The sequence below is a fragment of the Zingiber officinale genome, chromosome 10B, assembly GCF_018446385.1.
Source record: "Zingiber officinale cultivar Zhangliang chromosome 10B, Zo_v1.1, whole genome shotgun sequence".
Classification (NCBI taxonomy): Eukaryota; Viridiplantae; Streptophyta; class Magnoliopsida; order Zingiberales; family Zingiberaceae; genus Zingiber; species Zingiber officinale.
In genome coordinates this window covers 64,890,190-64,914,782 of record NC_056005.1, presented here as the reverse complement: position 1 = coordinate 64,914,782, position 24,593 = coordinate 64,890,190, and the positions used below count along the sequence as shown (strand labels likewise).

Sequence of the window (24,593 nt, the reverse complement as noted above, 5' to 3'; positions counted from 1 at the left end):
TCTTCACTACACTTGTGCTTGATGCTTGAATAGTTGATGTCATTGAAATAGTCATGATTCATCTTGTTTGCTTAGTACTTGGTTTCCATGGTGATCTCTCAACTTTCATTTTGGTTACTGGATGAGGCTCAAATCATTAAAGCTCATTTGGAAAAATCAAAATATCCCAACATGTGTGCTAAAAGTACATTTGTGAATAAGTTTTGCACAATGCAAACACTTATAAAAAAAAATGAACAATAAGGGATATAAAAAACAGTTGTCATGAGTGGAATCTAGCAAGTCACCCCTTTGAGACAGAGTTAGGGAAATGACTGTTTAGTTTCTCTTGAGATTGAGCACACCTTTGAGACCTTGGGTTAGTTGAGAAATATGAACCAAGTGAACGGTAAGTAAGTGCCTATCACTGGTTACTTATCTTTTACTGGAAACATTAGGAATTCAAATTTGATGACGACTTGACTAGGACATGGATTGAAACTTGAAGGGTGTTGAGTTACTTTTACACTGCGCACAAGATTCTTATGCTTGAACCATACTTTACTTGTTTCCATGATCAAGCTTGTTAATGAAACTTTTGATAGAGTTAGGAAAGTGCACTGGGTTTTATGAATGTGTTGTAGAACATATGAATTTAGATTGCATTTTGCTTGAGGACAAGCAAAGGTTTAAGTCTGGGGTGTGATGTGCGAAGATTATATACTCTTTTATGCATGTTCGCACATTTACATAATTTGAGCATGCTTGATCTATGCATTTTATACTTCAGCTTTCCTTTTAGCATATTTACTCTTTTGGTTCGGATTTTGGACATTTTCAGTACACAGAGTCGATTTGGTGAAGAATCTACATCTTTGGGCATGCATTGGAGGAAACGAAGGGAGAAAGCACCGGGTCGTGTACCTCACACGACCCTGCACTGGTATGGAGCTCGGGCCGTGTGGAGTTTGGCACCAACAGAAGAGGAAGATGACATGGCCGTGTGAACCTCGCACGACCGTGTCAAGATTTGAAGCCAACAAGAGCAGCCTTATAGGGCCGTGTGGATCTACACGGCCGTGTGAGACTTCCGAGATCAAGCGGTGTGGACGTGTGCACCACACACTGTAGCATTCCAGAGAGTAGGGTTCGTGTGGAGTCACACTACAGCCTGGCAGAGAGGACTGGACATGGCCGTGAATCTCACACTACCGTGTCACGGGTCGTGTGGCGCCCGATTCCCTCCTCTATTTAAACCCTTCTTCATGAATTGAAAGGATCTCTCCCCTTTGGGAGAAAGCAAGATTTGGTGGTTTCCTCCCATTCTTGGGAGGATTTGATTCTAAGGGAGATCTCGACGATTTCGACTCGGGAGCGAGTGGATCCGAAGACAAGGCTTCTTCGTAGATAAGTTTTCTTTCCCCCTCTTCTTGTTTTCTTGGATTGGGGATTCAAGGAAAGCTTGTAATCTCTATTTCTTCGGATTTTCTTCCTCGATTCATGGAGTAGATCTTGTATTCTAGGATTAAGGGAGTATTTGTATGATGGATTGATGTAATCTCTTATGGATTTGCTATTTTCTTGTTTCAATGACATTATCTTGCTTGTATCAATTAGATCTTGAATGATTGATGGTGATTTGTGCTTAATTCTCATTCTTGATTGATTGTTTGGATTTCTTATGGACTTTGTAAAGATAAACTCTCACTCGATCATCCGAGGGATCCACGTGACAGGTGCAAGCCCGTGTAAGGACGTTTGAGAGATAATCTTGAAGAGGAAATAGGGATATTCAAGAGAGTAGGATGGATTTTATGATTAGCTTCTTGTATCTTGATAGATTAATGAGTCGTGGGCTTCTACGTTGATATCCGAGGAAGGCATAGTAATAGGTGCATTTCTGTGTAAGGACAACATAGGTTCATGTCTAATTAATCTTATTTAGATACATTTCTCAGTCCTTAGCCGGTTGTCTATTGCAAGAGGGAACCGGCAACTTTCTACATGTTTGGCAATTGAGGGATAAGAATTGGTGAACCATTTACATTCAAGAAATCTTACAAAGAAACCGAAACTCCTAGAATCTTCCTTTATCATAACCCAAAACTCTAAACTCTTGTTTGTTGATCTTTAATATTAGATTTGTTTACCTTTACTTTGCTTTTGAAACGATTGGATAGTTGTTTAGCTAATTCGCATTGAGACATTTCTAATGCTTATTCCAGTCCCTGTGGATACGATAATCTTTTATATTACTTGCGACATTTCCGTACACTTGCGGAGAGTAACAGAGATCACCAAGGAGTTTGAGGAGAGGAAGATTGAACTCGAAGCTAAGGCTCTAGAGATCTATCAGGCCTCAGACGCTGATATCAAGGTCTGCATTACTTGTCAAAGTTAAATTTGATCAGAATTCCATAAAGAACAAGGTCTGTGGCTTCCTGGTGTACCCTAGTATGTTGTATTGCCTCAGCACATATCTTGCTCTGTTGCCTCGTTTCGTTGCATGAACACTACAGTGGTGATAGAAATGCTTCTCTCTTATTTTCTGATATTCACTGTATTACATGATTCAGCTGTAACTTATGACTAATGTTTAGTTTAGTTTCATATTACTTAAATCAATCATTGCAGGTATGTTGCTGAAAAATTTGTACATAACAATGTGATTTCTTAATCAAGAAACTACTTTTCATTAAATAAAAGGTGGCTGACATTCAGTGTTGAATCATTAAATTGGTTTAGTGGTTCCTCTCCTATCAAGGCTAGACAACTGCAGTGCAAGGTAAATACTAAATGATGCTTTTTAAACTTGTTAGATTGCTTTACTGAGATACAATATATCCATGATTCTAAATTTTGTAAATTGTATTAGAATATAATGTCAAATATCAAGGTCGATGACTTGATCGGAGTTCCATATGTAATTTCATATATTTTGATTGGAAAATCTTAGTGAATAAGATAGTAGTTTTCTAAAATTGGTTTTTAAGAATCTGGTGACTCATTGCTATTGTGAAATATCTATCAAAGTAATTTATATATTCTTGATTCAAAATTCAAACTCCAAGAGTTTCTTTTTCTAGTGTAAATATAATTGCAAAAGAATGTTGTTGATGACATATTTGCGAGAATATAAGAATTATGACCCAGACTCAAGTATAGATTTTTAAATAAATAATGTCATTGCATGTTAATTGTCCTAAGTTTGATTATCTCATTTCTCCCCTAGGCTGTGGTCCAAATCTCAATGGAGATAATATAAATTTGTACTGTTAGTAAGTAGTTTTTTTTTATATAGGTTATTTCATTACGTGCTTGTTTTTATATTTATTAAACTTAATCATTTCATGTTTTGATTTTGCTAGATTGTCTCAACAAACTTGGTTGGTTCATTAATCCGTATGAAGTAATTCATCTCATGTAGTTCGAGATAAGGGAGGGCAAATGTAACGACCCAGCCCTCTTGGCCCATTTGGCGGCCCATTTGGCGACCTCTCATGTCGTCGACTGTCTGCCCTTATGTCGTCGACTCATTTGGCGACCTCTCATGTCGTCGACCGACGACCCTTTGGCCGTGTCGTTACTCACTAGGACTTTCCACCCCTGGCAGTGGATTTTTGCCTCCCCCAGGATTCGAACTCTAAACCTCCAGGCTTAAGTATTAGAGGTTTTGAATCCTGGTAACCAAGTGAATATCTCACTTTGTTACCAGGATTCATAAACTCTAATACTTAAGCCTGGAGGTTTAGAGTTCGAATACTGGGGTGGAAAGTCCTAGTGAATAACGACACGGCCAAGGGTCGGTTATTATAATGACCCGGCCCTCTTGGCCCATTTGGCGGCCCATTTGGTGACCTCTAATGTCGTCGACCGTCGGCCCTTATGTCGTCGGCCCATTTGGCGACATCTAATGTCGTCGACCGTCGGCTTCAAACTCTAAACCTCCAGGCTTAAGTATTAGAATTTATGAATCCTGGTAACCAAGTGAGATGATCTCACTTGGTTACCGGGATTCATAAACTCTAATACTTAAGCCTGGAGGTTTAGAGTTCGAATCCTGGGGGAGGCAAAAATCCACTGGCCAGGGGTGGAAAGACCTAGTGAATAACGACACGGCAAAAGGGTCGTCGGTCGACGACATTAGAGGTCGCCAAATGGGCCGACGACATAAGGGCCGACTGTCGACGACAATAGAGGTCGCCAAATGGACCGTCAAATGGGCCAAGAGGGTCGGGTCGTTACAGCAAAGGGAAGAAATCATAGACATGCATGCTACTAGCAAGAGGATATATGAAGACATTATTGAAAGTAAAAAAGTATTGAACTCCTTATCATAAAAAATGGGAAGAAAAGTTTATCAAGTAAGGTAGGCAAAGCAAAGAAAAAGAGAAGGTTTGTAAAATGATTCAAGAGGTGAAATATTCAAATCATTTATATCTAGGAAGATCTGATCCCTACGATCTTGAGCGTCGTGATAGAATATAAAGATTAGATTACTTAAGGTGAGATTTAAAAATTTATACATTTGCTTAGACGATGTAAATATTTATTTATCCCAATGTTGATTTTATGATATTTTTGGATTAGAAATTAGTTATTTTAAATATTTATTTGAAATGTGTGAGTTTCTTATAGTAGATAAGAATATAGAAATATAATATAATAAAAAATAGCAATAAATTTAAAAATAAAATTATATTTAAATTTATAAATATAATTATAAACAGATTAAAATTATTTTTTATATGTTATTTAAAACGGATTAATGACGAATTTAAAACAAAATTTAGAAACAAATTTTGTATTTGAAATTTATTTTATTTGGTTAATTTAAAAATAGATTTAGAAACAACTTTTTAATCTGTTTCTAAATTAGAGACAGAATATTTCTGTCTCTTGAATTAGCAACGGGGCTTTCAATAATGGATTTTAGACACGGAATATTCCGTCTCAAACCTTTTTTAGAAACGGAAAAGTGACTTTCAAAAACTGATTTTTTCGTCTCTGAAATCCTGTTTTCTTGTAGTGATTGTTATTTAATTTTTCGCTGTGTTTTACTCTTAGTTTTCCGAAACGAAAGTGAAAGTCACGAGCGCTATTCACCCCCTTCCCCCCCCCTCTAGCGCTTTCGATCCAACAGTCTCTAATTATTGAATATAAGCATGTAAAAGTAATAGAAAATGGGCAATCCTTTATCAAATAATAATCCAAAGGATTTCATCATATACATACATACAAATGGTTGATCACAAACCTTCTCCCTAAGTCTACTTTTTCTAGCTGCCTTCCTATTTTGAGCAAGCTTCTCAACATCTGCCCGTAAAATAATTAAACACATTGCCAACATTAAAAAAATTGTTTCTACATCTTTCTTGAGGAAAATAGAAATATCTTAATTAGTTACATAAATTAAGAGCTATAGAAAATATTTCACCTTAGAATATGATATCTTGGGCCCTCCCATATTTCCCTTTCTGTTCCCTGCCTTCTGAAGTAATTACCAATATTAAATTAATGAGTGATATATGTGTATTAAGAGAGAAAGAGAGGTTAATCTTGGTCACTTGTACTTTGTCATCCATCCCCTGCACTGGGTGATCACCTTTGACATTGCTAAACTCTATAGCTTGCTCTAAAATATTCTTAGAACCACTCCTTGCCTAAGGGGTCAAGCTCATCCCTTCCTACAAGTTATCTTCCCTACAATGAAAATAATATAAATAGGAGAAAGACATGGGTAAGGTGGAAAAGAACAATTGACTAGTTACAAAAGTGAAAATGCTATATATATTGATATAGGGAAAGAAAAGGAGGTTTCTGAAGAAAACATGGGCTACTAAGATATTTAGATGGTTTGAAATTTAAATAAATATATTTTCCTCGTAAAATAGATAAATTAATTGGAAATTTTTAAAAAAAAATAAGAAAAAAATAGATGGACGAAATACACAATAATAAGATGGAGAATTTATTTGATGTGCGTAGTTATTATTATGAAAATACAACAGAACTATTATGATAGAAAATTCAAGCATATACCTCCAACAAATAATGGCCAATCATCACATGAGAACCAATTAAGGAGAAAAAATAAATAAAGTAACATCTTTGATAAAGTCGACCTCCAACCATACTAGATATAAGAAAGTCTACTTAATCTAGATTATTGCAGCATAGGAAAGCATTAACAGTTACTAAAGATAAACCATTTTTAAAATTCCGCAAAGCAAAAATTCAAGCTCTTTTCTACTTGGTTGAATGAGAACTTTTTTAAAGAGCAAGTGAGAAACATGCCTTGATAATTCACTTGGTTTCTAGCTGCCAAGACTCTACATCTTTTGGATGGAAGGAACCAAAGGAATAATTACAAGGATAAAATCATTCATCCAAAACTAATATTTTACCAGAGAAATGAATTTCTCTCCTTGGCCCTAAAATAAAATTGTAGAAAACTTAGAAAAGTAGGAAATATAAACAATGTGAACAATGTTAGGGTTGAAATATGCTGAGAGTGAATAGCATGTCGCGCTTCTCGTAGCTTGTTTCCTAGTGATGATATACAGCGGAAAACACTCAAAGCAAGCTCCAATGCTAACAACGTAGATTTACTTGGTATCCACCTCAAGAATAGGTGACTAATCCAAGGATCCACGCATGACGCTCACTCCACTAATAAAATACTCCTTCTCGGTAACTACTGAAGATAGAGAAACCTCGTACAAGACTCACACACGCATACAACTCAAAACAAGAAGAAATACAAACACAAACCTTATAAGGTTTACAACACTTATGCTCTCTTCTTGTTTGGGAATGCAACTGCACTTCACTCCAAGACCCTTCAAGAACTGGCGTGTGTCACTGAGCTCGGTGGAGAAGAATCGCTGAAAGTGGAGTCGAATATCTACGGAGGAAGACGCTCGACAATGGCTATAACCTGCGCAACAGTCGGATCTCAATCAATTGAATTCTCTCTCAATCGATTGGGGAGGTTTTGAATCGATCGGTCGATCGATTCAGAGTGCCTCTATGCTCTCTAGAAATAGCCTGAATCGATCGACCAATCGATTCAGGCTTTCTCGCGATCGCGCAAGAAATCCAGCCTGCCTCCAATCGATCGATCTATTGATTGGAGGATCCCAATCGATCAGTTGATTGATTGGGAAAGCTTCTGTACGCACGACATAAGCTCCCAATCGATCAACCGATCGATTGGGCCATCTTTCTTCATGGCGCGTATCCAGTCGATCAACTTATCGATTGGACTTCGGTTCAATCGATCGGTTGATCGATTGAACCACCTTTGACTTGCCTAAAACCAAGTCCAAAGTCTCCAATTCCAACATCCGATCAACCGTGACCTGTTGGAATATTATGCCTAGCATCCGGACAACCTTGACCTGTCAGGACTTCTTCACCAAGTGTCCGGTTAATCCCTTTGGCCCACTTGGACTTTTTCCTTGTGCCAAATGTTCGGTCAACCTTGACCCACTTTGGACTTACTTCCACCAGATGTCCGATCATCCTTGACTCATCTAGATTTCAACGTACCAAGTATCCAATCAGCCCTTTGACCTACTTGGACTTTCCAACACCAGATATCCGGTCAATCTTGACCCACCTAGATTTCCACGTGCCTGACTTCACTCACCAGGTCTTTCCACTGCCCGGCTTCACTCACCGAGACTTCTACCTGTCTGGCTTCACTCACCAGGTCTTTCCACTGCCCAGTTTCACTCACTGGGACTTCTACTTGCCTAGCTTCACTTACCAGGACTTTCACTATCCTACTTCACTCACCGGGACTTCTACATGCATGGCTTCACTCACCAAGATTTTCACCTAGTTTCACTCACCAGGATTTTCAACTGCCTAACCTCCAGTTAGGACTTACCCAATCAAGTATCCAGTCAACCCTTTAACCTACTTGACTCTTCTTCACATCTAACTGGTCAACATTGACCAGAGGAGAATTATATCAACAATCTCCCCAAATGGACGATTGCATTTGCAATCTTCATGTATTGTTAAACATCGAAACTCAAATATCAAGACTCAATCTTGAGTCCACTCAAGCTTATTCAACCTGGTCAACCTGACACAGGGGATATTGCACCAACAATCTCCCCCTTTTTGATGTTTGACAATACTTTTAAGTTAGGCTAATCTCATAGCCTCAACTTTTTCTCATGCCAATGCATGAATAAGGGTTTAACCCTACATTCTCCCCCAAGCCTTCCTAGAGGGGCAATTAAGGTCTAACTTAAACCCTACATTCTCCCCCTATTGGTACACATCAAAAAGAACTCTCCCCCTGAAGAGTTACTCACCGTTGTTCACAATTTCACTCATTGTTCACAACACCACAATGAAGGTCTCATACCCTTCATTATCTCCAATGCTCACCCTTGAGCATTAGCCAATCCATGTTATGATGCTCATCCTAGAGCATCCATAACTCCACCATGAAGATATCCACTCTCCATTATTTTTCAACGCTCAACCTTGAGCATTTTTTTTTCTAAACGAAGGTTTAACCACCTTCAAAGGTTTTGGAAAATAATTTTCATGTCCTTAAAGAGTGACTCCCCCTAAAGACATGCTCGTAACTTCTGTCATTGTACCAACAATGACTTAGAATTCCTAAATCTTTAGGAAACCCAAATTTAGAAGTTTTGAGGTTCAAAAATCAATATCTGAAACTAAACCTCAACCTAAACTTCTACTTAGTCTCCCTTAACCAATCAAATCTTGTTTTCATCATGAAAACTCCCTCTAAATGTATACAAGTGTATTTCGAGAGGTTTGAAAATGGTTATCTAGACTAAAAATGGTTTGAAATGCTAAAATCAGACTTTCCCAGCCAAAATTAGCATTTTCAATCGATTGGGTTGGGTCTCAATCGATTGAAACCATTTCAATCGATCCACTGATCGATTCAGAGAGGTTTTGTTTGCAGAGCTTACCTCTGAATCGATTGCCCGATCGATCCAGGAAAGAATGAATCGATCGACTGATCGATTCTGTGAGCTACTGCTCACGGGAAATACTTCCCAATTGATCGGCTGATCGATTGGGACACTCCAATCGATCAGCTAATCGATTGGAGCTCTGATTTCCTGAAATAAAATTTCAGCGAAATTCAGAAACTCCCTAAAAATTCTATAAAGTTCTAAAAATCATGAAAATTATTGTGACATTATTTAAGGTATATACTATCATGGGAAAATAGTTTTTTATGAAAATACTTCCTATTTTCAAAGATTGACACAAACTTGAAAACTTGTAAAAACTTTAGTGTTTTCTTTTAGTTTATGTCTAACTTTTCAATGATGATTATTATCAAAAGATAGTCTCCACCAAGGTTTTCCAAAAGTATTTTAAAATTATTTTCAAAACCAATTTCCAACCATGTTCTTTGGGCTCAATACACATGACTTGTACATTAGTTTTCTCAATGATTGGAGTACACATAACTATGTGTTTTGATGTAACCAAAACTCAACTAGATGCACTAAATCAACATCTTGAGGATTGTTCACCATCCTATCATCCCACTTGTATCTAATGTGTGCTAAAATACATGCAAGTCACCTTATAGTCTTTGTGAGATGCAGATTTTAGTTTTGCCCTAAACTAGGATCATGCATATATATCTAGCATTTTGAAAGTTATGAACATCCACCTAGGATGTTACTTGATAGTAAATATCATTGTCCTTAATTGTAAGGAAATTAAAATAATGTATGATGATTTTTATGGCATACATCAAAATGAAAATAATTTTCAAAAGAAAATATACTATAGCTACATGATGTATGTATGACATGCCATGATATTTTTGTTATTTTTCATAATAAGCATGAATGTAAAATATGATGTCATGTCATGTGATGGGCAACCAAAGCATGACAATTAACGCAAATAAAATATACCTAGATTATCTATCTAAATGTTCTTAAATCCTTAACTAAACCTAAAAGTAATCCTAGATTTCTCATATTTTCTTAAGAAAATGTCAAAACTCAACTTGGCATTTCTTTTGCACTTTCTTATTTGTACCAATTAAAATTCAATTCAATTCCTCAAAGCTTGGCACATTTTACTCTTCCAAAGAGTAAACAAATAATCCATTTCATTTTCAAAGGTTAACAAGAACCTTGAAAATGCTCTCCGAGTGTCAACTTCATCAAGGTTAGATTAATTGCCCTTCCAATTAGAGTTGACACTCTCTAATTCATCTAAGGGATAGAAAAAATGTTCGTAGGAACTCAAAACCTATTGGTGCTCCTTGGATGCTCTAGGTACTCATTAGGGATGACTTCCCTAGATACATTCCTAATGACCTTGTTAGGTTTCTTAGAAGCCTTGGTCACCTTCTCTAGGTCAACTCTAGGGATAGCTTCCCGTGTGACCTTCTTAGTGACTTTGTTAGACTTCTTAGAAGTCTTAGTAACTTTTGTCGTTACAAAGATACTCATAGGGATAACTTTCCTTATATCCTTGACTTGACCCCTAGACCTAGAGTTTGTCCCATAGCTATATGGAACTCAATGGTAAGAAATTACATCCTTCTTAGCCTTAGGTTTGTATCCCAACCCTCTATGGCCATTGGATGACTTATGTGCTCCTAAACCTAGATTATGCTCATTTTGTCATTTTAGGATATTTTCCATCCTTTTTAGGGTCTTTTCTATTTTATCAAGCCTTGACCTCAAGACTTAATTATCTTCCCATAAATCCCTAGATTTTGGTTTTTCATTAAATCCTTGAGCATTTTTATTTCTAAGCTTATAACTGCGATCCTTAGTGTTCTTGCCTAGGTTTTTATCTACTTTCCTAACCTTAGTAGTGATAGTCTTAGCATGAAAAGCCACATAATTTTCATTAATGTTATCATGCCTCCTATTCTTATGGTAAATAGCATTAAAATGATATAAACTAGAATTAGCATACTTTTTACCATGATTTAAGGGGATTGGCTCAACAAATGATACCTTGGGTTTTACCTTGGAAGCTCTGACTTGTGCTTCCTCCTTTAGCTTTGACCGCTTTCTTCCCCTTTGGGCATTGGCTCCGGTAATGTCCTTTTTGATTACACAAGAAGCACACAATATGCTCCTTGCTCTTCTTTATTGTGGGGGTGGTCTCTTTGGGCTTCTCCTTATCCTTTTGTGCCACTTGGCCCTTCTTCTTGGCCAATTTAGGGCACTTGCTCTTATAATGCCATGTTCCCTACATCCAAAGTAAATAATATGATCTTTATTATTGACAATTGAAATTGTTATACCTTTCCTTGTAGGGGTAGCATCTTCTCCTTTTGATCCGGATATAGAAGCTTCCTCTTGATCCAACAATGATGCTCCTCTAATTGATTTGACTTGACTTTTGGAGGTGGAAGCTTCTTCATCTTCATCCCTTCTCGATCTGGAGATGGAGGCTTCTTCTTCTTATTCGTCCTCTTGTACATAAAACAAGGAGTATGCTCCCTCCTTGCCTTTTTCTTTGCATTTTGTAGAGGATGAAGCTTCTTATTCTTCTTCTTTCGATGTTGAGCATGTCTCAACCTCGGACTTCTCTCCTCCTTGATCTTGATCCAATGAGTTGTCCTTTTTGAATTCTTCTTGATTTTGTACAGTGGAAGGGATCTCATGAATCTTTGTCAATTTGCTCCAAAACTCCTTGGCATCCTTGAATTCTCCAACTTGAGCCAAAATATTGTTTGACAATAAATTGACCAATAGCTTGGTCACTTTGTCATTTGCCTCGCTCCTTTAAATTTGCTCTTGGCTCCACTTGCTCCTCTTGAGAGTTTTGCCCTTTGAATTTGTTGGAGCTTCAAAGCCTTCTATTAGAGCAAACTATTGCTCTATCTCCATCATAAATAAGTTTTCAATTCTTGATTTCCAAGAATCAAAACTTGTCAATGTGTATGGTGGAGGAACTCTTGTATCGAATCTAAGTCCATCTCGGAATTCCATTTGAAGTTGAGCTTTTGTTGAAGTCTTCGACTTTATGGATTTTGCTCCAACTTCTTCACCCTCTAGCTTCTTTGCCTCATCCGACGATGATTCTGGTGAAGAGCAACCTTGCTCTGATATCACTTGTTAGGGTCGAAATGTGCTAGAGAGGGGTGAATATCTCGTCACGCTTCTCGTAGCTTGCTTCTTGGTGATGATATGCAGCGAAAAATACTCAAAGAAAGCTCCAATGCTAACAACATAGATTTACTTGGTATCCACCTCAAGAAGAGGTGACTAATCCAAGGATCCACACACGATGGTCACTCCACTAATAAAATACTCTTTCTCGGTAACTACCGGAGGTGGAGAAACCTCGTACAAGACTCACGCACACATACAACTTAAAACAAGAAGAAATACAAACATAAATCTTACAAGGTTTACAACACCTATGCTCTCTTCTTGTTTGGGAATGCCTCTTGATGCTTGGGAATGCAACTGCACTTCACTCCAAGACCCTTCAAGAACTGGCATGTGTCACTGAGCTCGGTGGAGAAGAATCGCTGAAAGTGGAGTCGAAGATCTGTGGAGGAAGACGCTCGACAACGGCTATAACCTGCGCAACGGTCGGGTCACAATCGATTGAATTCTCTCTCAATCGATTAGGGAGGCTTTGAATCGATCGGTCGATCGATTCAGAGCGCATCTGTGCTCTCTGGAAATAGCCTGAATCGATCGATCAATCAATTCAGGCTTTCTCGCGATCGCATAAGAAATCCAACCTATCCCCAATCGACTGGCCAATCGATTGGAGGTTCCCAATCGATCGGCTAATCGATTGGGAAAGCTTCTGTGCATGCGACATAAGCTCTCAATCGATCGATTGATCGATTGGGTCATCTTTCTTCACGATGCACATCTAATCGATAACTGATCGATTGGACTTCGGTTCAATCGATCGGTTGATCGATTGAACCACCTTTGACTTGCATAAAACCAAGTCCAAGGTCTCCAATTCCAACATCCAATCAACCGTGACCTGTTGGAATATTATACCTAGCATCCGGACAACCTTGACCTGCTAGGACTTCTTCACCATGTGTCCGGTCAATCCCTTTGGCCCACTTAGACTTTTCTCCTCGTGCCAAATGTCTGGTCAACCTTGACCCATTTTGGACTTACTTCCACCAGATGTCCAGTCATCCTTGACTCATCTAGATTTCAACGTACCAAGTATCCAGTCAGCCCTTTGACCTACTTGGACTTTCCAACACCAGATATCTGATCAACCTTGACCCACCTAGATTTCCGCGTGCCTGACTTCACTCACCAAGTCTTTCCACTGCCCGGTTTCACTCACCGAGGCTTCTACATATCTGGCTTCACTCACCAGGTCTTTCCACTACCTAGTTTCACTCACCGGAACTTTTACTTGCCTAGCTTCACTCACCAGGACTTTCATTGTCCTGCTTCACTCACCGGGACTTCTACCTACCTGGCTTCACTCACCAGAATTTTCACCTGGCTTCACTCACCAGGATTTCCAACTGCCTAACCTCCAGTTAAGACTTACCCAATCAAGTATCCAATCAACCCTTTCACCTACTTGACTCTTCTTCACATCTAACTGGTCAACCTTGACAAGAGAGGAATTATATCAACAATCTTCACAAACGGACGATTGCATCTACAATCTCCATATATTATCAAACATCGAAACCCAAACATCAAAACTCAAGCTTGAGTCCACTCAAGCTTAGTCAACTTGGTCAACCTAACCTAGAGGATATTGTACCAACAAACAAGACACTCCATGAAAAGGGTTGAACAGTTTACAAAAAATAGTACGGACACTATATGATGAAATGTAAATTTTCATATCAGCAACAACATCTCACTGCCAAAGGTGCCCTAGAAGGCAATTTAAGAGGCTAAAATCACTTGGATAGGAATGATAATACATTTACAACACAGGCTGAAAAATTATGAAATAATAATTATGTTTCAAAAACTTGGCTTAAATGCCCTAAAATATGTTAGTGTTTTTTATATTTGTAATTATTTTTCTTGGAGACACCCTCTACTATATCCTTTTTTATATAAGATAACTGTTGATCTTTAGAACAAATATTTAAAGGAGAGGAGGAAGCAATACCAAGCTTAAAGTCATGATAAAAATAACCATGTTAGTGCATGTAAGCTAGTGTTTGGAAGATCTGAAAGCACCAATTCCAAATTTCACCTTCTGAAAAGGATCTACCCTTTTCTTTCATAAGCTGATAAAGATTGCATTCTTGAATAGAGATTAAGTCAATTCAAACTCTAATAAAAAAAAATTAGAAAACATAAAAGGAGAAGTGAAGAGGCATACCATGTACTAAAAAACTAAGTATAGCATATCAGTCTCTCTAATAACCTCTTTGAGCTTGACAATGTTGGGATGGTTTAATCTTGGTAAAGATTGGAAAATTTGCATCTTGATGAGAATAATGAAGAGGGAAATGTTTTTTTTTTGCTTAAATATAATATTCCAAACTACCTTCACTTCTTGGAGATTCAAACACTTCTCCCATGAGTAATACTTTCATTTCAACTTCTTAATGGCAACCTGTAAATACCAATGGTCAGAAAAGTAGCATTCTGACATAGATCAAAAAAACCATTCCTATGATATTTGGATTATAAAATATTAATCACACACAAATTTCACTATGTTATAAATATTAACAATACAGAGACATAGGTCAAAGAATAAACAAGATCTAAGGCACTCATTGTGGGGCTCCTCGAATTGAAGAGACGAAGGGGTTGAAGTCGTAGATCTAAGGCTGAGCGAGGCAGTGAGCCTCCATCATTGGCGTGTTTTTCCTCTTCTCAGTGCTTGCTCCTTACTTCAGTCTTGTTAAGTGCTTTAATAAAATAATGTCTGAAAAAAATATATACATAGAGAGACGTAGTGACCAAGACTCTTTTAGAGATAACTACAAACTGGAAAAGAACATAAAAAAATGATGAAATGACTAAGTCAAGGGAGAAAGGAGTAGAAAGAATCAGAAACCATCTTCTACACTATCTTTGATAGGGCAAAATTGTGTGTAGAAATATAAGTCAAATTTTTCCCAAAGAAAAGAAAAAGAAGAAGAAGACGAAGAAAATCACCGAGGTAACAAAGTCAAGGTGATCCATGTGCATCTCCCAGTCATTTCACTATAATCACAAAATGCTCCATGAATGTGAAATTTAGAAACTATTTAAAATACAATCACACAGGTGGAAAAAAAAAAAACTTTGTTAGGGAAGCCAATGATGAATCAAGGAAGAAAATAAAGCAAAAAAAAAAAATCAAGACCTGTAAGAAGTTAAAGAGAAGAAAATAAAACTAAACTTTGGCCATGCCAACCATTGTTCGAGGCATACCAAAGAAAAACATCAAGAAACGAATACTATCAAACACCAAACACAAGAAAATGTTTCTTCACCCTCCAACCAAATTCGTCCAATAACTCCACCCATAAACGACTTGACCAAAAAGCATAGAGCAACCTCCAAGATACCCCTGACCATTTTATGCATCTTGACACCATCAGATGAATCAACTCCAAGATGCAACAAAAATCCTACCTTTAACGAGATAGAGCACCAAATCACTCTTCGATCGAGCTAGGGCTGACACAGGGAGTGGAGGAGGAGTAACGCAACAGAGCAACATATAGAACATAGGGTGCTCAACCTCCTCGTGGAAGAACTCCTCTACCGCGAGCACCATCGGCGAAGGGGCAAAGTGGAGCCAAAGGGTTTCGGACTGCCTAAGGTGACAAAAGGTGAATACGCTCGTCCCCCGCGCCCTCGTCAATCCGTCCCAGGGTCAACACGGAAGAGGTAAATCACGGGCTGCTATTAGCCTTTGGAATAGTGACTAGCACATAAGGGAGATAATTTCGAACTGTCTAAGGGTTTCCACAAGATCGAGAGAGAGAAAGAGGAGGTTTCTTAATTTTTGCCTTTGTGTTGGCTTCTCTTAAGTTTTTTTTCTCCTTAATTTCTGATACCAATTTTAAGGTAGGAAAAACACAACAATTATAATTTCATTAACAATAGTTTATAATCATTATCTTATTATGACAATGACAACAGTTCATGCATTGTTATTCTAAGTGTTGTAAAAATATTTTTATTGACAATGGTTCATTGCACCATTGTCCCAACTGTTGTTAAGATTATCTTTTGAGGTAACTGTTGCATCAAAGACAACGATTTTATTAAAAATCATTATCTTTTACTAAATTACAACATTTTTTCCTAAAACTATTTTCTTTATAGTGTTGTCTTTTAGCAATTTTATTGTAGTGACTATATTACCACACGGTCGATTGGTAAGCCTTTATATAGGCGACCATGAGTAGTCATCAAAAAATTCATTCGAGACCTAATCTTCTTCCTCCAAAATTTCATTTTCAAGCCCTCTTCAAGTCTATTTTCAACCCTTCTCTTGAGTTTGAGTTTGTGACTCATTCCCCATGTCGAGGTATATTATTTAACTTGTCTCTTTTAATTCTTTTCGATTAAACATAATATTCTTTGCCTTTCAGTATGCTTAAATAATTGTTAGAACTGTTTATACTTAAGCATAGAGAGACTAAGGCCAATACCTTTTGGCATCCTTCAACTGGCCCATGTTTTCCACCTGAGAACCATAGGATTAGATATAGTCAGTATACCTACTTACCTATGCATACTCGGTATGTAAGTAGGAAATTCTTCATTGACCACTGTGCTAATGTTATATATATTATAGCCTATTATGATCTCTCTAGGCTTGTTTAGTGTGACCAAGTAGTAAACCTCGATTTGTGTGTTGAATTCTACAACAACTTGGCTAATAGAGACTACTTCTCAACCACATCGAGAGTGGGAGGTGTAGATATCATCTTTATACTTGATCTAATCTAGGATCATCTTGAGTTGCGTTCTTCACCTTCCACATTCTACTACTTCCCTCATACCAGCCTACCATTTCTTGATCCATACTCTGACATTACTCTAATTCTCAACTTCTATTCTATCCAACTCTGATCTATAGACTATGTCCTAAACAAGGTCATCTATTACTATCTTTTACCTATTAACACCAAAGACCTTGCTATTGTATGACCTTTCCACTCCTTCCTCCTTTATGCATGCAGATGTAGGTTGGACCTAAATTTCAATCTACTCGTCTTCAAGTTTATCATTCATCACGTTGGTACCTCCACTAGCCACCAAGTCCACATGCCCTATTGTTATATCTTGACTCATTTCTTTACATCTTTAGGCATTAATGTTACCCAGGGTAACATCCCACCAATATCATCTGAGTTTGATCAGATAGGACTTAGGAACTTCACTCTAGCCAACTTGGTCCTTAAAGAAAATAAGTTAGTTTGGAAGGATGGGAGGGGTGAAACTCATTCTCTAGGGATCGAGGAGATGCTAGTTGTGTTTGATGAGGATCTAGATCAAGCTCTAGCCTAGCTATCGAGACCTCTAACACCTCCACATATTGTGGATGATCGATTGACTAGGTTAGAGGGTACAATCACTGACATACAGGTTGACGTACGAGAGACACTAAGCATGATGTGTGCTCAGTTTGCGAGTCAGCAACCCCCTTCTCCTCCCTCGACTATAGATGATGATTAACTTTCTTGGGCCTACTTCCTTCTATTCTATTTTAGATTTGTATATTAACATAGAGTTTGACTTGTGGTTGACTTATGATTGACTTGACTTGACTCTTATTATTTATATTGTTTATCTTAGTTTTACTTGATGTAGAGTATTGTTTGACTTGTTTGGTTTATTCCTTTAACTATGGTTTGACTTGAATCCATCTACTTGTTGGTGTAAGAAGCACCAAATGATCGAATCTAAGTTTTGATTATGAAAAAAAGTTCTAAGTTAAGTGTTATTATTGTTCTAGCAAGTTGAATTAAATATGCAGGAAAGTCCTAAGTGATCTTAGATAAAGGAAAGTTCTAGTTGAGGTTAAACAGGTGGAAAGTCCTACATGCGGTTAAGTAACAAAGTCTTGATCTGAGGGACTGGGCAAAGTCTTGACACATCGAGGACATTGGGTGAAATCCTAGGGTCGAGGACAGTAGGTGAAAATCCTGGGGGTCACGAACACCAGGTAGAAGACTGGATAGGTTGGGGATTGGGCATCCAATGAAAAGTCCTAATGTCTCAGATGTTGAGCATAAGTCTAGATGGTCTGGAGGATCGGTCTTATAAAAGGTAAATTCTCCTGAGAGAAATAGGTGAGGACGTGTTCCTTATTAAGGGAACAGTAAGGGTCAGTTCGACCTAGGATTTCTTGAAAATTTAAAATTCAAAACCAGACAGTTTAGAGACTATCAAAATACCTTATCTACCTATTATTCTAACTTTGTTTTCTATGAAGACTAACATTTTGCAGGTTAAGGTTTTTGACTTGATCGGTCGACCGAATGCCCAGATCAGTCAACCGAACCCAAGAGATCAAATCAGCTCACAATGAAGTTTCGACCAAGAGATCGATCGATTAAACCTCCGATTCAGTCAACTGAACCTCCGATTTAGTCAACTGAACCTTGAGTTTAGTCGATCGAATAGTGGATAAATAGCAGACTGATCAAACCGGGTTGATCTGACCAAATAAGTTGGGGAGCATCGAAGGTTTAGTCGATCAAACAACTGGATCGGTCAATCAAACAAAGACTTTTATCCTACGCGACAGCATCTGGATGAAAATCTAGGGCAGATTTAGAAGGATTAGTTGACCGATCAGGGAGGATCGCCCGACCGATCAACATCGAGTTAAATAGTGATCCCGAGATCAATGGATCAGATCATATTCAACTCGGCTATAAAAAGAGGGTTCGACCAGCTGCTTCCATCATCAATTCAAACATCTTCTGCTCTTGCTCACTGCTTTAAAGGCAAGTCTACAAAATCGTAACACTGGTCTGATGACCGAAATCTAGTAACTCCAACTCTCTATGTCATCGATATAATTTTCATTTATAGCATTTAATCTTTAATTCCATTGTACTTATACTTGTCTTTGTAATTCTACAGATTGATAGTGAATTTCTCAAAGTAAGCATTCAATGAGTGTGAGTCTTGGAGTAGGAGTTGTCATAGGCTCCGAACCAAGTAAAACCAAAAAGTGTTAGCTTGGTGTTCGATTGCTTGCTTTTCTTTCTTTCATTTTCGTTGCGTTTATTCTATGTTTTCTAAAAATATATAAAAAAAAATCACAAGCACTATTCACCCCTTTCCTCCTCTAACGCTTTTGATCTTACACTACTTTTAACTTATCTAAAATTATCTTTGTTAATTTTTGCAATACTACACTTGACTATATATGCATTATTTGAGTATTTACTTTATTTGAATTTTAACCCATTTTGATATATGAAAAAAGAGGAGAGATAAAAAAAGATAATATTATTTTAAATTTATTTATTAACTTTTCCATTTTAATATCCTTATCTGATTAAGAGGAAGCAATAATTAAGGGAGAGTTTTTTCTTTAATTCTTTTATTCATGTATAACTACACTAACTATATTTATTTCTTTCATAGACTTCATCTTTTTATTATTGTTTTATTAACTTTAATTTAGTTTTCATATTATCAAAAGGAGGGAGATTATTAGTATTGTATCCATAATATTTTACCCAGAGATTTGATATATGGCTAAGGTTAAAGTTAAGTTAATTATAATTTAACCAATTATGTCAAGTTTGTAGGTGCAGGTTATTTGACATGTGTTGAAGTATTGATTGTGAATTAGACAATAACTAAGTTATTGTAGAACTAGACATCTGAAGTCCTAATTGAGAGTTAGACATTAGCTAAGTCTTGGTTAGAGACCAAGCAATAAATTCTTAATTGGAGGCTAGGTGAATCAAATATAAGTGATCAAGGCTTGATAGATAAATTTCTGGCTAGAGGCTAGGTGAATCAAGTCTGAGTGATAAGGCTTGACAGATAAATTTCATAACTAGAGGCTAGGTGAATCAAGTCCAAGTAGAGTCAATTGGGAGCAAAAGTCTTGACAAACAAGTATAAGTAGTTGGGAACTATGACTTAATAACTAAGTCTAAATGAGTCAGTTAGAGGTCGAGCATCTAAACGCAACGTAAGTGTGAGTAATTTTAAATTATGTATCATACTCATTATGTGTATGTTGGGTTTTTCGGGCCGCGAAAACCGCTTTTCGCGTCGCGGAAACCCCGAATCACCCAAAGCCGTAGATCCGTGCAAGGAAAAACCGAATGAAATACAAGTACGAGTTTCAAAAACTTTAGATCTACTCCTAGATCTACATGTTAAGAATTTTACCCTTGAAGCGTGCCCTCGCAAATCCCGCTCGTCCAACGGTACGCCGGATCTCGAGAGTGTCAACGTAGACACTCCTCTAATGATATCCACATGAACAAGAAGTGTCTCTCACACTCAAAGGATGGAGAAAAGAGCCCCAAGTGTGCTAGCACTTTCTAGAGCTCTCGAATGGGATTGGAAAGGAAGGAAAAAGAGGATGCAAAAAGAAATGTCATACACTCAAGATGTAGTATCCCTCCTTTGTGACCTTCACTCTTCCTTTGCTCTTGGAATTCACTCAACCACCTTTTCCTCCCTTGGAAGCTCACGACAACAGCAGCAAAACAAAGAGGAAAAGACCAAGGAAGAAGATGGAATGAATGCACACATTATTACCACAAAATCAAAACGCCTCCTCACATTTGTGTGGCCGGCCACACAATGTAACCCCCTCATTTAATGTGGCCGGCCACATTAAGTGGTATGGGTGTGTAACCTCCATGAGGTGGCACACCATTATGAGGTGGTGATGATGTGGCAAGGATGTGTCATGCCATGTAGGATGAGTCAACCTACATGATGTGGCAATGCATCAAGTCAAACTTGATGTTTCAACTTCCATTTGTTCAAGTCAAAATTGACCAATTTCTTCCTTGTTGAGTTAAATCCAACCTTTGATTCAAGTCAATTTTAATTTAATGAATCTCAATTCATTAAAATAAATTGACTCAATGAATCAAATTTAAATTAGACTCATTCAACAATTGAATCTAATTGAGTCTAACTCAATAAGTGTAATTTGAATCCAATCTTTGGTGCATCATATGAACCTAATCCAATTGGTTCATCATATGAACCTAATCTCCATCCACTTGTTCTTTGTGTGTGACCCAATAGGTTCTTGTAACGTTGGCAATGTTTCTAAACTCCTTTAGAAACATAAGCAATGAGCGGCATCTAGCAATACATCATTGCTACCCAAGTTACAAGAATGTTGAGATCCAACATCACCTTGTGACTATTAATTGTGACTTCTCACAATATATGACAAGTGTCCTTCTATCCTAGACATCTAGATTGATCAATGTGAGACATAGACCGTGTCATCCTCTGACCAATCTAAATCTTGAACTCCAAGTAGACTCACTTAATCAAATGAGCTCAATATCTCATATTGACTCATTTGGGTATGGTCATACACTTCGTGGTCTTACTCTATCAAGAATATCGATGTCACTCCCGTCATATAGGAGGGATAGATCCCATCTACATCACTCACATCTCTCTGCATAATTCGTTACATACCCAGTAATCGCCTTTATAGTCCACCCAGTTACGGGTGACGTTTGACGAAACCAAAGTACATAACTCCTTTTGTAGGGATCCATGGTGACTTCAGGTCTAAGGACTAATAGTCATACTAATAGCCACATGAGAAAGTATATGACACTCATATAACGATCCATGATACTTTCTCATGGCGGGTCATTCAGTATACATTCTCCAATGCATACCCATGTGTCAACTTGATATCTCCATATCCATGACTTGAGAGATCAAGTCATCGAGTTGACCTACATGCTAGTATTTTTGCATTAACATTGTCCCTGAACGTTAATACTCGACTAGGAATGATTTAGAGTAGTGTTCCCTATATCATCTCACTATCGGTGCAACTAACCGATTGATATAGGTGAGAACCATCTACTCAAGGACATTATTATACTTAGTTTATTTGGCACCAATACAAGTAAGTATATAACCAAACAAATGCCTTTATTAATATACAAGAATATGATACAATGAGTCCATACAATCATCAAATGATTGGCTCTAGGGCTCTAACTAACAATCTCCCACTAGCACTAGTGCCAATCAGTATAGGCTCTAACGCCTAATGACCTAGTGTCACCATCATGCTTTCTCTGTGCCAAAGCCTTGGTCAAGGGATCTGCGATATTAGCCTCTGTAGGTACTCTGCAAATCTTCACATCTCCTCTATCGATAATCTCTCAAATGAGATGGAAGCACCGTAGTATGTGCTTGGTCCGCTGGTGTGAGCGAGGTTCCTTCGCCTGTGCTATAGCTCCATTGTTGTCACAATAGAGCTCAACTGGGTCAGCGATGCTAGGAACCACCCCAAGTTCAGTGATGAACTTGCGGATCCAAACTGCCTCCTTTGCTGCCTCTGATGTAGAATCAGCTACTGTATCCTGCTTCGAACTCTTCCAGCTGACAGCACCACCATTAATGCAAAATACGAATCCAGACTGCGATCTATAGTCATCCTGGTCGGCCTGGAAGCTAGCATCACTGTAACCTTTTACAGCTAGCTCATCATTGCCTCCATATATCAAGAAATATTCTTTAGTTCTTCTTAAATACTTCAGAATATTCTTGACCGCTATCCAGTGACTTTCACCTGGATCTGACAGGTATCTGCTCGTCATGCTCAAAGCATACGAGACATCAGGTCGAGTACATAGCATGGCGTACATGATTGATCCTATGGTTGAGGCATAAGGGATCTGATCCATGCGGTCTCTCTCCTCACTAGAAGAGGGACCTTGAGTCTTCGAAAGACTCACGCCATGTGACATCGGCAGAAATCTCTTCTTGGAGTTCTGCATGACAAACCGTAGGAGTACCTTGTCAATGTATGTACTCTGACTTAGGCCAAGCAATCTCTTAGATCTAACTCTATAGATATGTATCCCTAGAATACGAGATGCCTCACCTAAGTCCTTCATTGAGAAGCAACTCCCTGGCCAGGTCTTGACAGACTGAAGCATAGGGATGTCCTTCCCAATGAGTAGTATGTCATCCACATACAATATGAGGAAGACAACTATATCCCCTACAACCTTCTTGTAGACACAAGGCTCATCTTCATTCTTGATGAAATCAAACTGTTTGATTGCATCATCGAAACGAAGATTCCAGCTCCGAGAAGCTTGCTTTAGTCAATAAATGGACCTATGTAGCTTGCATACTCTGCTAGTATGCTGTGGATCTACAAAACCCTCAGGTTGTGTCATGTACACATCCTCGAGTAGGTTTCCATTCAGAAACGCGATTTTGACATCCATCTGCCATATCTCATAGTCATGGTAGGCTGCAATAGCAAGCATGATCCGAATGGACTTAAACATCGCTACTGGAGAAAAGGTTTCATCATAGTCAATACCATGAATCTGCTTGAAACCTTTAGCTACCAAGCGACCCTCATAGATAAGTCCATCCATGTCAGTCTTTTTCTTAAAGACCCACTTGCACCCTATGGGTTTTACCCCTTCAGGTGGATCAACCAAAGTCCATACTTGGTTGGTGTACATGGATTCCATCTCGGATCTCATGGCTTCTAGCCATTTCTCGGAATCTGGTCTCATCACAGCTCATCCTCTATGAGCATAACCTCATCATGGTCAGACAAGAGAAATGAGTATCTCTCTGGCTGACGACGTACCCTATCAGACCTGCGAAGAGGTATGTCTACTTGAACTGGTTGTTGTTCCTCAACTCTTTGTGGAACAACATCATCCACAACACTTTGTGGTTCCAGTTCAACTTCCATCGAGGCATCAGTGCTATTGTTCGCATCTTGAACTTCTTCAAGATCGAACGTGCTCCCACTAGTCTTTCTAGAAACAAAGTCCCTTTCTAGAAAAACCCCAGTCTTTGCCACTACTACCTTGTGCTGACTGGGAATGTAGAAGTAATATCCCTTAGTTTCCTTGGGATATCCAATGAAAAAGCACTTATCGGATTTGGGTCCTAATTTGTCTGAGACTTGACGTCGTACGTAAGCCTCACAACCCCAAATCTTCTGGGCATCTCTCCCAGTCCATATCCTATATGGTGTCTTTATCACGGCCTTTGATGGAACTCGGTTGAGTATGAAAGCTGCCGTGTCTAGAGCATATCCCCATAGATATGTCAGAAGATCTGTGTGACTCATCATAGATCGTACCATATCTAATAAGGTACGATTCCTCCGTTCGGATACACCATTCCACTGTGGTGTTCCAGGAGGAGTGAGTTGGGATAGAATCCCACATTCAGCTAGATAGTCACGGAACTCATGGCTAAGGTATTCTCCACCTCGATCGGATCGAAGTATCATAATATTCTTGCCAAGCTGGTTCTGTACTTCATTCTTGAATTCTTTGAACTTTTCAAAGGATTCGGACTTATGTGTCATTAAGTACACATAACCGTATCTACTGAAATCATCAGTAAATGTGATGAAGTACCTATAACCGCCTCTAGCAGCAATATTGAAAGGGCCACATACATCACTAT

General features: G+C 38.2%; 1 long non-coding RNA gene across 2 annotated transcripts; it reads right to left on the bottom strand.

Moving 5' to 3' along the window:
* Positions 1-5,257: 5,257 nt before the first annotated feature.
* On the bottom strand, positions 5,258-16,004 carry LOC122029987. Of its 2 annotated transcripts, XR_006125274.1 has the most exons (4): positions 15,567-16,004; positions 14,485-14,871; positions 14,317-14,395; positions 5,258-5,682 (listed from the first exon to the last, which is right to left on the bottom strand). It is a non-coding gene; the product is annotated as an uncharacterized LOC122029987 (long non-coding RNA). The 2 variants fall into 2 exon arrangements; XR_006125275.1 differs by lacking the exon at positions 14,317-14,395.
* Between the last annotated feature and the right edge of the window lie 8,589 nt (positions 16,005-24,593).